We start from the raw sequence: 12,002 nt of genomic DNA, 5'->3' as shown, positions 1-12,002 counted from the left end.
CGCTCTCAACCTTCTCTCTCAACCTCACGCCTCTATCCGTCCCTCAATCGCTCCTACCAAACCTCAACCTCTCGTCGCCTCTCGATATCTCACACCCAAACGCGAAAAAACCAGAGATTTAAAAAGAAGATCCAATACGAAAGAATGGTTTCAATCAAAATGTAACATGGTCTTGAATTTTCTTGTTATGCCTTGCAGGTAACAACATAGGATGTATCGACAATGTTCTGTCTGAATGCTGTTAGATGCTTGAACAACTTGTCTCCTATTGCGTTGGAATTCAAATCCGTTGAATACATTTTTAGCGTCATAGCAGGTACTTTGAAATAACCCGGTATATGCCGAGAATCTTTGCCTCATGTTGGACTTCCTATTCCTATGGATTCGGAAAGGTATTTGAAGTATTCAGGACCGAATTGAATGATCCAAGTTCTGTTTATAAGAGAGTTGGGTCAGTTATATGTTGATTGCAGATTTTTGAAAGTGAAGTCCTCTTTTTGTTTTTTCTCTTTTTATGTGCAGATTGTTTGACTTGGACGGTAATGCAGGCTGGACTGTTGAAGATGTTCCTTGTAGTAACAGAGTTGCTTTTATCGTCAATTGTTGTTCTGCAGGTTCACAATCATATTCGCGGGCGACTCAGTTGAAAGAGACAATGATATGCTAACCGTCTTACTGCTTCTCTCAAGTGTGTGAGGTTACAGTCATGGTTTGCTTTTGTATATGTCATTCTTCCTAGCAGTTGAAACACTTCATGCATTTGTACAAGATGAATAAGAACACAAGCATTACTTGAATGTTTCTGCAGCGCCCAATTTATTTGTGAATCTCATTGGCGTGTGGTTCTTTAGAAACTATGCTCGGATAAATCTTGCTTATTGAAATGCAGAAGATATGAATTGCCACTCTGTTTTTTCTGCACGTTCTTACAGATTCCATTCGCAGTGCAGGTTTGATATTGGCATCCTGGTTATTGTCCATCGGGGTTGAGAATGCAGAAGTGTTGTGTTTGGGGCTCGTTTCTGTTGTAGTTTTTACTCTAGTTTTGCCTCTCTTTAGGGCCACTGGTGGTATCTTGCTCCAAATGGCACCTCCCAGCATCCCAACTACTGCCTTTAGCAAATGCTTGAGACAGATTTCTGCTCGAGAAGACGTACTGGAAGTATCCCAAGCCCGTTTTTGGGAATTGGTGCCCAGTCGTGTGATTGGTTCACTGTCGATGCAGGTAAAGAAAGGAGTGGATGATCGACCAATTCTAGAATTTGTGCATCGTCTATACCATGATTTTCGTGTGCAATACCTCACGGTGCAGATTGATTATGCTTGATGATTAGGTTATCTCAACACAGTTTCATCTTTTTATAATTATTATCAAGAGTTGTATGCACATTTGAATGTTAAATGGACATGAAAATGTATGTATGAAAATGAGTTTGGAAATGTTTGAAAGTCAAATATTATTGAATGTTATGAAATGAGTGTATGTACTATTTTGATTTGAAATGAGCTATGGATGGAAAATGGATCATGTTTGTGAGATTATGCTTTGTTATTTTTGACATGGTTATTGTAAAGTAATTGGATTGTTAATGCATGAAATGATTATTTGGACATTTGAATGGTGTAATGAATGTTTGAATTTGGTTAGTGTAAAATGTAGAATGAATTGGAAGTGAAATTGTAACTTGGTTTAAAATTATTCATGGAATTTGGTTTGAATGAAATGAATTTGTGGTTATAGAAATGGATATGGATTTTTTTTGAAATAATCTAAAACTCATCTAAATGTCAATTTAAAATAAAAAAACCAATAAAACCAATTAAAATCAAATTAGTCTATAATTTGTTAAAATTACTTTGATATCAATTCTAACATTTATTTGAAAATAAAAATCAATTAGAGTTTGGATCATTAGTAAAAAAAAACAATTAAGATTAACTTGAAATTTGGAATTAGATTTACTTTGAAATTAAATTGAAATTGGAAATTAAAAAAAAAGTCAAATAACTAAAATCCATTTTGTAATCAAACAAAGCACCATGATCAAAAAGCTTAGATAATAACCAATGTTTATCAAAAAAATATGGATTTGGGAATGGACGGTTGCCTTTGGTCATGAATGTACGCAAATGAACTTTAGGCCACGTGCCAAATAAAAAATGAAAAAATGAAAAAAATTCAGGACCAAAATCGGGGTATGACAGTTGCCCCTATTTAAGTATCTTCAACTAGAGAATATGAAGCAGGACACTCTTCATATGATCATGGTGGGAGATAGTTAAATACTAAGAAGACCCGAATTTTGATCCTGAATCCCTAGGACATGATATGATATGATATGCATGATTCTTTTTTGTAATTTTTATCTGCTAGGGATATGATCGGACATAAGATAAACCCTAGCATGATGCTTTATGATGGATACAGAATGAAACAAGGATCTGTGGGGAATGCTGATGGTCTACAGGGAGACAGGCAAATGGTAAAAAAAAACAACTTGCTGGGGAAAACAATCCTGCTGGAGAATCAGACACACACTGGGGAGTACTCAAAGGGAAATTTGATAAACGATACTTAAAATACAAGAGATTTCGGTAGTAAGTTCACATATGACTTACTAGACCCGAATAAGGAAAAAAATGTTACAACAGGTTCATATATGACCTGATAACACTGAAACAAACATATAGAAAGACTCTTCAAAACAGGTTCATATATGACCTGGCAATACTTGAATAAAGCACAACAACAGGTTCATATATGACCTGACAATGCCGGGGAATATCAAGAAGTTCTGACAGCAGGTTCAGATATGACCTAACAAACTCAGAAAAATTCAAGAAGAGTGTATCAACAGGTTCATATATGACCTGGTAATACTGGAAAGAAAGCTCAACAGCAAGTTCATATATGACCTGACAGCGCTGAAACAATCATAGAGAAAAAACTCTTCAGAACAGGTTCATATATGTCCTGACACTGGAATAAGGCTCAACAACAGGTTCATATATGACCTGATAATGAAATAAAGTTCAACAACAGGTTCATATATGACCTTGAATAGTATTGAACATCAGGTTCATATATGACCTGACTTTGGAATAAAGTTCAACAACAGGTTCATATATGACCTTGAATAGTATTGAACAGCAGGGTCATATATGACCTGACTTTGGAATAAAGCTCAACAACAGGTTCATATATGACCTGAATAGTATTGAACAACAGGTTCATATATGACCTGACTATGGAATAAAGCTCAACAACAAGTTCATATGTGACCTGAATAGTATTGAACAACAGTTGGACTTGACCGTAAGTAATGGACTATAACCAACTTTTAACGGATTTTGCCACAACAATTGGACTTGCAAATGACTGCGAAAACCGGATGTTGGTTTAAGGGCACCAAATACAAACTGGAATCAAAGGTCAAAGGATATAGGATCGACAACAAGACCTAGGTCAATGCACAATGAGCACGAAGTACATTTCGGCTATGCATGATTTGAATGCATGATATATGAATGATCATGATTATGAGAATGCTGACACTTGGCAGACTGGGAGTTTGTAGGGACTGTTTACAGAGATTCTGACTCCTCAACACCAATAACTCATACCCGTACAATTAACAGGCGCGTCCAGAGGAGAATCTATCATGATTGACAGTTAAAAATAACCAAAGGTCCATCCTTCTAGAGGATTAATAAGTTAGGTTCCATGGGGACTTTTGTTGGTGATCCAGGAATATTTATGCAATCTTGAGGCTTTCGGGGAAACAAATGATTTTCCTTTGATTTTCACATATATCAAAGTAGTTTTGTTCTTTTTACTAAATTTCAAATTCTTTTTTAAGTTTCAAAATTTCATTATTAACAAATAAATGACATTTTGCATAACAAAGAAAAGCGTAGATGAACACAACTAACAATGATTGGGAAAACTTGTATTTTATTCAAGAATGGTATCACACAAATGGCGTAGCTCCATAGAGTGTTACAATTTTTGGAAAATGGCAATAAGGAAAGGTTTATGTTGAATTTAGTGACCACTAACATCCTTAATAGATAGGATTTTCCCAAAACCTTGCTTCTAAGGGGAGTGACTGGATTAATCTTCCGCCTCAAATTCTTCGGCGTTAATCAGTAACAACTGATGCAGTTTATGCCCTGTGCCCCTAACTTTTGCCTGGACCGCCCTTTCGGGTTTTCAGTCCCCCGGGATACCCCTTTTTTGCCTAAATCGCCCTTTCAGGTTTTCGATTTAGTGGGTTTTTATTAGGCATAGTATTTTTTAACTGCATCAGAGTTCACGGGGTGTGAGAGCTATTCATCATCCATAGTTGTGAGAATCAAGGCACCTCCGGAGAAGGCTTTCTTCACAACATATGGGCCTTCATAATTGGGAGTCCACTTCCCACGTGAGTCCTTGTGTATTGGCAAGATCTTCTTAAGCACGAGGTCTCCTTCTCTGAATTCCCGAACACGTACTTTCTTGTCAAAAGCCCTTTTAAGCCGTTTCTGATATAATTGTCCATGGCACAAAGAAGTCATTCGCTTCTCATCTATGAGGTTTAACTGATCAAATCTATTTTGAATCCACTCAGCCTCTTCTAGCTTGGTCTCCATCAAGATTCTCATTGAAGGTATCTCTACTTCAATTGGGAGAACTGCTTCCATCCCATATACCAAGGAGAACGGGGTTGCCCCTGTTGAAGTGCGGACGAAAGTCCGATATCCATGCAGTGCAAAGGGTAGCATTTCATGCCAATCCTTATAGGTTTTCACCATTTTTTGCAGGATTTTCTTGATGTTTTTATTAGCGGCTTCAACAGCGCCATTCATCTTTGGACGATATGGTGAAGAGTTATGGTGCTCAATCTTGAAGCTCTCGCATAATTCTTTCATGGTCTTATTGTTCAGATTCGTCCCATTATCTGTGATGATCCGGCTTGGAATTCCATAACGGCAAATAATCTCTTTCTTGAGGAACCGTGCAACCACTTGTTTTGTCACATTAGCGTAAGAGGCGGCTTCTACCCATTTGGTAAAGTAATCAATGGCGACCAGGATGAAGCGGTGACCATTGGAAGCCTTAGGCTCGATGGCGCCAATCATGTCGATGCCCCACATTGAGAAAGGCCAAGGAGACGTCAAAACATTTAGTAGGGTCGGAGGCACGTGTACCTTGTCGGCATAGATTTGGCATTTGTGACATTTTCTAGCATAATTGAAGCAGTCGGATTCCATGGTCAACCAGTAATAACCAGCTCTCAAAATCTTCTTGGCCATGGCATGCCCATTGGCATGAGTTCCAAAGGATCCTTCATGAATCTCCTTGATCAACAGGTCCGCTTCACGTCCATCCACGCATCTGAGCAGAATCATGTCGTGGTTTCTCTTGTACAACACACCATTGCTTAAGAAGAATTTGGATGCTAACTTCCTCAATGTTTTCTTGTCAAGGGTTGTTGCATTTGTTGGATATTCTTGATTTTGTAAAAAGCATTTGATGCCGTGAAACCAGGGTTTACCATCGGCTTCCTCTTCAACTGACTGACAGTAGGCAGGCTCAACTTTCCGCTCGATCTGAATGAGAGGTGCTTCATTATGGAATCTAACTTGGTACATTGAAGCCAACATAGCCAAAGCATCAACAATTTGATTCTCAGTTCTCGGGATATGACGGAAAGTGATTTCGTCAAAGTATTTTATTAATTCCATGACATAGGCACGATATGGGATCAACTTGGTATCAAGGGTTTCCCATTCGCCCTTGACTTGGTATATCACCAAGGCTGAGTCTCCACATACTTCGAGGATTTTGATTCGGAGATCAATTGCTGCTTCAATGCCTAGGATGCACGCCTCATATTCTGCTATATTGTTCGTGCAGTCAAAACATAACCTTGATGTGAAAGGAGTGTATCCACCATTCGGATTTAATAGAACAACTCCTACGCCATGCCCCATGTAATTGGAGGAACCATCGAACATGAGCTTCCACGAGATCCGGGTTCAGGTCCTTCATCAAGTCCTGGGATTTCACAGTCTTTCACTACCATAATGTCTTCATCAGGGAAGTCAAACTTCAACGGCTGGTAATCTTCAACGGGCTGGTTTGCCAAGTAATCAGACAACACACTCCCTTTGATGGCTTTCTGAGACACATATTGGATGTCATACTCAGATAGTAACAATTGCCAACGGGCGAGTCTTCCAGTCAAAGCAGGATTTTCAAAGATGTACTTTATTGGATCCATTTTTGAGATCAACAAAGTAGTGTGGCAAATCATGTATTATTTTAAACGACGAGCGGCCCATGCTAAAGCACAACAAGTTTTCTCCAAGAGTGAGTATCGGGTTTCACAATCGGTAAATCTCTTACTTAGATAATAGATGGCATGCTCCTTTCGACCAGTTTCGTCATGTTGTCCCAGCACACATCCCATTGACTTTTCAAGCACAGTTAAGTACATAAAGAGTGGTTTCCCCTGAACAGGTGGAATTAGAATAGGGGGTTCTTCCAGGTATTTTTTGATCTTCTCAAAAGTCATTTGGCAGTCAGAATTCCATTCAACTGCTTGATCTTTTCTGAGCAACTTGAATATAGGTTCACACGTAGCAGTCATATGAGATATAAACCTAGAGATGTAGTTCAAACGTCCTAGGAATCCTCTAACTTCTTTCTCTGTACATGGAGCGGGCATTTCTTGTATTGCCCTAACCTTGTCTTGATCTACCTCAATTCCTCGTTGACTGACAATGAAACCAAGCAACTTTCCAGATCGGACACCGAAGGTGCATTTAGCAGGATTCAGCCGTAGTCGAAATTTCCGAAGACGCTCAAATAGCTTTTGCAAGTGGTCTATATGATCCTCTTCACTTTGGGATTTTGCAATCATATCATCCACATAAACCTCAATTTCCTTGTGCATCATGTCATGGAAAAGGGTGACCATTGCTCTTTGGTAAGTTGCCCCAGCATTTTTGAGACCGAATGGCATTACCTTGTAGCAAAATGTTCCCCAAGGGGTGATGAATGTGGTCTTTTCCATGTCTTCTGGATCCATCTTAATTTGATTATAACCCAAGAATCCGTCCATAAAGGAGAAGACTGCGAACTTAGCAGTGTTGTCTACCAGAGTGTCAATATGTGGCAGGGGGAAGTCGTCCTTTGGACTAGCTTTGATTAGATCCCTGTAATCAACACACATCCTGACCTTTCCATCCTTTTTGGGTACAGGTACTATGTTAGCTACCCATTGAGGGTATTTTGCAACTGCTAGAAAACCGGCATCAAATTGACGTTTCACCTCGTCACAAATCTTTAGAGCCATGTCGGGTCTTGCTCTTCGGAGCTTCTGCTTCACTGGCGGACAATCTGGCTGTAGTGGTAGCTTGTAGACCACAATATCAGTATCTAAACCTGGCATATCCTGATACGACCAAGCAAATACATCTACATATTCATGTAGCAACTTGATCAATCTTTCTTTGATGCTTGCCTCAAGTGTAATCCAAACTTTGACCTCTTTCTTGTCTTCCTCGGTGCCAAGGTTGATTGTTTCCACTGGTTCTTGATGTGGCTGAAGGGCTTTTGACTCGTGCTCGAGCATCCTTTCCAGTTCTTCAGGGAAATCACAATCTTCCTCACTCTCCTCTTCTGCTTGGTAGATGGGGAGTTCAAAATTATAGGAAGTAGCGGGGTCATCGAATTCAACTGGTTTATTGACTATTCTGCATGTTTTTTTAATGGTGGTTTTTTTTTAGAAAAATGGAAATAAAATGCAAATGAAATAAAAAATATTTTTGTAGTTTTTGAAAGGACTGCCATTTTAAGGAAAGAAAAACAAATAAATAAATGAACGACAAGGATTTGAACAAAATGTTCTTTATTTGTCATAATGATTTTGAAATTTAAAAGGGGCCCTACAAATGATCCATTAGCCTTGGGCAGAGCTAAGGATTTTCAAAAACACAAAGGGAAACACAATTACTTTGACACGAGAAAAACTTCTGGAATCTCAACCGCTTCCCAATTTGTTAGGGCTGCTTCACACCGGTATATCAGGTTTGATGTTTCTCCATCTTCAGTGTCATCTTCCACTGCACCAACTTGATCTCCATGGATAAATCCTTTGCTCAGGACAACTTCTTGTATGCTCCGCACACGGTCCTTTGCAGGGACCAGGGCTCCTCCATTAGCAGAAGGCTTGTACCCCAAACCAAAACGGTCATTTTTCTCATTGACGTTGATGACTCGCCCCCAACCTGCAGGGCCTCCACTTTCAACTGTTGATCTTGCACTTTTCAAAGAAGCGAACGACAAACTGGTTTTATCAATAGGATCCTTAACCTCTTCAAGTGTGGCATTGGATATTTCCAGGGCTTGAAAAGAGGTTTCTAAGGCATCCTCATCAGCCTCAATATAACGGAAAGAGGAGAGTTGACTGATGATAAAATCTTCTTCACCCGAGACAATGACGAGCTTGTCATCGACAACGAACTTCATCTTTTGATGCAGAGTAGAAGTTACTGCCCCAGCAGCATGTATCCATGGGCGTCCCAAAAGGCAGCTATAAGCTGGATTTATGTCCATGACTTGGAAATTGATGGGGAATACATGCGGTCCGATCTGTATTGGTAGTTCTACCTCCCCAACTACTGTCCTTCGTGAACCATCAAATGCTTTTACCACAAGCGCACTAGGTTTCAACTCCGAACCTTGGTAAGACAATTTAGCAAGTGCCCTCTTTGGTAGAACATTGAGGGATGATCCAGTGTCAACTAAAACTCTGGCCAGAGCATCTTCTTGGCATTTTATGGACACATGCAAGGCGCGGTTGTGATTCTTCCCCTCCTTGGGTAGCTCTTCATTGCTGAAACTTAGAGTGTTGTAGGCTGTGATATTGGCGACCACTCCATCGAATTGGCCAACCGTTATATCTTGGGTAACATGAGCCTGAGCAAGCACTTTCAGGAGAGCCTCCCTATGAGCTTCGGAATTCAGAAGCAAAGACAAGATATATATTTTTGATGGTGTTTGATGTAACTGATCAACTATCTTGTAGTCAGATTTCTTTATTATCCTTAGGAACTCACTTGCTTCATCTGTTTGCACAGCCGGCTGTGCCCCTCCATGCTCTGGGGTAGGATTTACATTTGCAGCTTCCCTCGTTGGCTCTTGAGGGTTCACATTAATATTGGGAGTATAAATCCGACCACTGCGGGTCATCCTGCTTGTCCCTGCGATGTTAGTGATGTCGGTGTTAACATTCTCCAAACCTTTCTTACTTTCAGCAGCTTTGGGCTTTCCATCTACCACTCCATCTACCACTGTTATGTCGTACTTCCAGGGTACCGCCTTGGTGCTTTCAAAAGGAAATGGGGTAGGCATGCAAACTACCATGGGTGATGGATGAACAACATCTCTTCTGTGATAAGTTACCTCAAACGGTTCTGGTATATTAAAAACGGGTTCAATGACTGAAACTTCCTCGTTTGTTGTTGGACCACAAATTTGTAAAACACCTTGATCCATCAAGTTCTGAATGTCAATTCGTACCACTTTACATCCTCTTGGATGAACGACACATTCCTTACAGTTGTCGTGACATGTATCAATCAATCTAGCCCCCACCAATCCTGCATGAAGCGCTAGCAACGGAGTTTTAACATCTTCCACGTTTTTGATTATACACACATCAGAAGCATCCTCGACGGCATTAACATCACCATGCGCTGGCAAAGGGTTACTTTTGACATTGGGTCCGACGTCTCGAAATGACAGAATCTTCTTCTCAACCAGGTCTCGCACAATATGCTTTAAAGCATAACATCCTTCTAAATCATGTCCAGGGGCACCCCCATGGAAAGGACAATGGGCATCTGGGTTGTACCATGGAGGTAAAGGATTTGGTGGAGGACCCAAAGGTCTGGGAGTCACCAACCCTCTCTGTAGTAACGATGGGTACAACTCAGTGTATGTCATAGGGATTGAAGCAAACGGAAGTCTACCTCTTTGTACCCTATTTTGATTTGGAGGATTTTGTGGACGAGGAGCCTTTGCCCTTGGCTGTTGATAAGCAGGTGGCGCGTGTAAGACCCTAATTTTGTCCCTGAGATCCCTCATGGCATCATATCATATCATTGCATTGCCTTAAGGATCATTGTGCACCTTGCTTCCTTCCCTGTGGGTGGGTTATCTTTTTGAGTGGTTCTTGATCACCAAGCATTCCTTGCATTTATATATCATTGCTTTTCTTTCTAATCACTAACCAAAAGTACAAAAATATGTCATCTAACCTTTGTCTTGCAGATGAAGCAATAACAGGTCAAAGCAATTAAAGTCATTCATTGAGCAATAGATGGTGGTCATTCTTGATATTTGGACCCCACAATCATTCACAAGAGTTCACATGAGTTATGATGACATTTTAAAGCAAAATCCCAAGTGGTAGAGGCTTGAATTTCATCAGAACATTCTTCAAGTCAACTGAAGACCTAGAAAGTCAACTGCAAAGTCAACTGTGGATTTAGGGGTGGGAAGTGATTGGAAATACTTCATTCATGTTCAAACAAGTCTCATTTGACATTTCAAACACTCACATTGAAGAATTTGAAGTCAGGTCAAAAATTTCCAAAAATAGCAAGTGACCTATAATTTGAACTTTCCAAAAATGGAAAGATTTTGGACCAACTTCAACTCAATATTACATCATCAAGAAAGCTTCAAATGAAATTTTATTGAACATGAAAGTTGTAGATATTTCTCTCCCATTTCCAAAAAATCCAAGATCATGAATTTCTAATGTGTGGTTGAGGAGATATGATCAAATCATGGCAAAGTGTGCTTGAAAATTCAAATGGGCATAACTTTTGAACCAAAGCTCCAAAATGAGTGGTTCTTTTTGCATTTTGTTCATCATGGCTTGTAGTTTCCAAACATCTCATTACATGGCTTGAATTTCCCTTGCATGATTATGTGCTCACTCATGAAGATTTTTGAAAGAAATTTCATAAAATCAATTTGGTTGATCATATGCATAAAATACCAATCCTAAAGCTTGCATGGGCCTTGTTTAAGTGGTTTTGGATCAGAGTGGAGCACTGTTCACGTGGCTACCTCATGCATGGGGGTGAAAATCCAATTTGTGCATACACCTTAAAACTTGATTAATTTCAATTAGCTTTGGCTTAAACAGGTTTTCAGCATCATTAGCAAGTAATATATAGTGTTAATCATAACTGCATTTGCCATTAACATTCATTTTCAGATCTAGATTCAAAATCAACCAAATTTTTTTTCTCAATTTTTTTTGCAATTCTTCACACAAGAGACATTTCTATTGATTGATTCATGATCCTGAAGCATTTTTGAGTGGAATTGGACGTGGAATTGAAGCAAATCGTGCCATATTTGAACATACTCGAAGCTTGAAGCATTCATGGAGTTTGTAAATTGAGCTGGTTTCACGTGTGCTTAAGCTTCAATCTCTTCACCAATAATCTCAACAAGCATTGTAGAGGATTTCTGGACCATCACAAGCCTTGAAACAAGCCAAATCCGAATCTGCACTTCAAGAGGTAGGATTTTTGATTCTCATAATTCTCAAATCCATGTGTATGTTTGTGTAGATCTCATGTTGTTGAGAATTCTGGTGAAAAAATCACTTAAAATGGCGCACTATACGTGAAGTTATGCATGATTCAAGTTTTGATGTCATTTAAGTTTTTCTTCGATTTGGATTTGTTATGATGAATTATGTTAAAATGATTGTGGATCTGTGATGTACGTGAAAAATGCTTTAAAATGATGTATGAGTTTTGTTTTTCTGGAGAAATTTTTCTGAGCTTGCATGAACACGTACACTGTTTATCATCTTCATGAGGAAGAAGATGAAGATCATACGTTTTCCAGTATTGGCTAGGAATTTGCTACGATTTTGCTATGATGATCATGAATTAGCTACGAATCTGGAAATGCCATGCAGCGC

General features: G+C 39.4%; 1 pseudogene; it reads left to right on the top strand.

The window, feature by feature from the left end:
• Nucleotides 1–378: 378 nt before the first annotated feature.
• On the top strand, nucleotides 379–1,385 carry LOC127095205 (metal tolerance protein C2-like; annotated as a pseudogene).
• The last annotated feature ends 10,617 nt before the right edge of the window (nucleotides 1,386–12,002 follow it).

Source organism: Lathyrus oleraceus, chromosome 6, assembly GCF_024323335.1.
Source record: "Lathyrus oleraceus cultivar Zhongwan6 chromosome 6, CAAS_Psat_ZW6_1.0, whole genome shotgun sequence".
Classification (NCBI taxonomy): domain Eukaryota; kingdom Viridiplantae; phylum Streptophyta; class Magnoliopsida; order Fabales; family Fabaceae; genus Lathyrus; species Lathyrus oleraceus.
This window is presented reverse-complemented; position numbering and strand designations above follow the sequence as displayed.